Source organism: Halyomorpha halys, unplaced genomic scaffold (genome assembly GCF_000696795.3).
Source record: "Halyomorpha halys isolate HHAL.00 unplaced genomic scaffold, Hhal_1.1 Scaffold1023.1, whole genome shotgun sequence".
NCBI lineage: Eukaryota > Metazoa > Arthropoda > Insecta > Hemiptera > Pentatomidae > Halyomorpha > Halyomorpha halys.
Window position 1 is genome coordinate 684,377 of NW_027110911.1, and position 3,523 is coordinate 687,899.

Here is a 3,523-nt window from a genome sequence, read left to right on the forward strand (position 1 = left end):
AATTGAATACCACAATCAATATTCATCAATATTTTTCAAAGGCCTTTGTGAAGGTTCTTTACTTAGTCTTAATTTCAAACTTACAACAAATAAATAATGTTTTTATGACATTTTTGATTTATCAAATTATTTATAAATTTATAAAAAATGGAAATATTAAACATGTTTTTTTTTTGGCTGTTTGACTAGTTACCGCATTATTTAAAGTAGGCATCTTAAATTGCAGTTGTTGAGAGCCAAAAAAGTTCTTAGAATTGATCGATCCTAAAGGGAAGTTTTGCAGACATATTTTCCTGTTTTCAACCTTGACCCGCTGATGACATAATCTAGTTGTTTATCGACCTGCCGAGGAAACTCGATTATCTAACTGTAACGATTTCGATTTTAATTCCTTTCCAATATGAATAGTTCACAGCTGGTTATTATTATCATATGGAATTAATACTATGTTTTGAGATACCTTGTCAAAATATTTTTAAAAAATTGTGAGGAGTTGGAAATATGAATGTGTTTCGAAATCGCTTTGACTATACCCTTGTATATTCCATGCTAATAATGAATCAACTGTTGTATTGAGCAAGTGTGGCAATATAAGTACTGAAAACCTCCTTCGTTTAATGAAATGGTATCATAAAATCGAGGTACAAACGATAAATTTCTCACCTAACAGGCTTCGCGTTAATTAAACAAGCTGATTGATCTATGGCAAGGCAGGTCGTAGGTTACCTCCTCCCACCCCTTAGCGTTCATTGGGCGTCACCTCCTCGTAATTATGTTTTTTTCATCCTCATAAAACAGCCAAAAAATTGATGTAGAACAATGTAAATTGATATTGTAGGTGCAGATAATTCATTTCGAAAATTTGGGTCATTTCCATCATAAAGTTTGTACTGTCAAATATACGTCAGTTTTCTACAGTCCTACCTTAATTTTAAATTAAATTAAATTCTAAGTTGTAAACTCAGGCTTAATTTTTACCAAACTTTTACATGAAAACCTCATATCGCTTATACATAAATGTAATAATCATGCATGTCATATATTGTTATATTCTAAAATATAATATTTGAATAAATAAAGATCACAATAGGATATTCTGATCCTCTAAAAGCTGAGGTACTAAATGTAGCATATCTTATTGATGTTTCAGATTCCAGAGAAATTACTTAACGCAACCTGACAAAGCAAAGTGTAAATATACTCTTCAGGGATTTACCTCCTTAGGAGACAGCAGGTAATAATATAAGTAGTGGATCAGTTCATTCTGACTCATATTTTGTAAAAGTATGAAGTATTATTTCACTCTATCTTCTCTGGATCTCTTTCCATAACTACCCTATATCATTTTTTTAGGACCTACAAATACCTATTGGACTTGCAATCTCCTTCACGACCTTAAGTGAGTACCTTACGGAGTGGAATTTCCATCCAGCGAGGATTTAGGGCGATACCCGTAAAACTCGAAATTTATCCTGTCAATTAACCTCCTATCAAGTTAATAGAGTAAGTATAAAAGTATTTAAGGATAGAGTCATCTTACCCATGGCGTTCTAATGTATAGTGCCTCATTTATTAAATTTGAGTCAACTCTAATTATACATAGCAACCTCAATACGCTTAAATCGACAAACACCTTAAAGTACTACATTGCTACTATCATTTCATTTTTAGACCCAAACATCAGATCTTCCTTATTTTCCTTTACTTACATAGCTATTTGTTATACGGCGGAATTAGGAGAGAATTCTTACGCATAGAATGAAGCTATTCTTACGCGCTTTTTATGTTGTTGTTTTTTTAACATCACAGCCACGAAACTCACGTTTTCACCTACTCTAAGAGTTGAGGTGTTTAGATAATAAGTGAAATTACAAATTTTTTAACACCCAAGTACCTATACTCTGTATTCTCCTTCAATAAGAGTATTCAGTCTATTCACAGGATCAAAGTCTAATTTTATTCTTGACTACAAATCGCATACTTCCGTAAATTCTTTTTTGAAGAGGTTTTATTTCGTAGCATATACAACAGCATAAAAATAGGATATTTGGCTTTGGATTGCTCGGAGTCAGATACTTCTAACTTTCAGTTAAAGAGTAATAATTCTCAATGCAACTACCAATCTGATTCCAGAATTTGAAGTCCTTACTCCATGTAATCTATCTTTAGGTATGGCGGGTACAGAGATCAGCCAATAATGGCTTTCTTGTAAAAAGAACTTGATTGGAAATATATACGCTTCGTTATATCTTATAGAGAAATATCTTCTGAACATTTCTGAAAGATATGGGTAATTTTCTTATTTTTATTAGGAATTGCTATTTGTATGAACTGTTCACTGTTGAATAAGATAAAAATGTAAATAACTGCTTGTGTTGACGGGAGGGGCGATGCTGGAAAGGTAACTTTGACAGAACAAAACATGCATTGTCCAGGATCTGAGTCATTTATGTATTGGCTGAACGTAGCGCGGTAGAATGAAGACAGGCCACTAGCGAGGTGGTCCCAACCCACGGCTGTTTGTTAGCTTCATTCTCTTCCCTCTTCTATTCATTGCTCGGCTACAAAGCCTTCCTATTTCCTCTCAGTATCAGATCTCTGTTGGGTCGATATATTGATCATGTCTTCTTTTCTATAGAGCACCGCCCATACAACTTAATTATATTTCACCCAAATGAAAATAAAATATACAGAATTTTTTATACGGTTCATTCACAGAATTTTTTTTTTTTTTTAAGTTGAATTATTGATAAATGTAAAATTACTCTAATGGAGCTTAAAAAAATAATAATAATAATAAAATAAATTGAAGTGTATTTTTGAGTATTTCAATTTAAAATTCTTATCTAAATAATAGTTATTTATTTTTTATAAATAATCAAATAAGAAGTTGGACAGAACCATGAAGTGACGACAGTTATTTTTAGCTCAAGTTGTTTCAAACATTCATGGAATAACGGTAAAAATTGTGAGCTATCAAGCGTCTAAAACTGTTAATCTGTTCTATAAGAAAATGTAGATTTCTATAAATTAAAAAGCTGAAGAAATATCCTTCCTAGAAGCTATTTCATAGTTGAGCAGATATTTATCAGTGTAACAGAAGTGTTGGACGAACATTATTTTAAAAACACTTACAGTTCACTATCCTAACATCCGAAGGCAGTACCTTCTGGTTGAATTCATATTTCAATTTTTAAGAATCAAAAAATCTTCCTATGTATGTCAAAATCATTGTATGTCCATTTCCTCGAGTATCCATTTTTCGTATACTTGCTAATAATATTTACAAGCTTACATAAATATATATTTTTTTATCCCATGTTCTTATTTTATTTATATAATTATTATTCCTTTAATTAATTTTTCTTTAATTACACCTAATGCTGCTCAAATTGTCCACATTGTCATTTTTATGGGTTCGTATGTCCCATAATAAATTACTATTCATCCCGCCAAAACGTTATTATGCCCCCGAATAATAGAATCGTGACGAACCGTATCATGGTGAAATGCATGTTTAAAA

General features: G+C 31.6%; 1 long non-coding RNA gene across 1 annotated transcript in view; it reads left to right on the forward strand.

The window, feature by feature from the left end:
* Positions 1-472: 472 nt before the first annotated feature.
* LOC106687893 (uncharacterized) overlaps positions 473-3,523 on the forward strand; it is a 4,060-nt gene continuing 1,009 nt past the window's right edge. Inside the window, exons 1-3 of the long non-coding RNA XR_001344239.2 lie at positions 473-766; positions 1,151-1,234; positions 1,354-1,503. This is a non-coding gene — a long non-coding RNA (uncharacterized lncRNA). The remainder of the gene's footprint in view (positions 767-1,150; positions 1,235-1,353; positions 1,504-3,523) is intronic.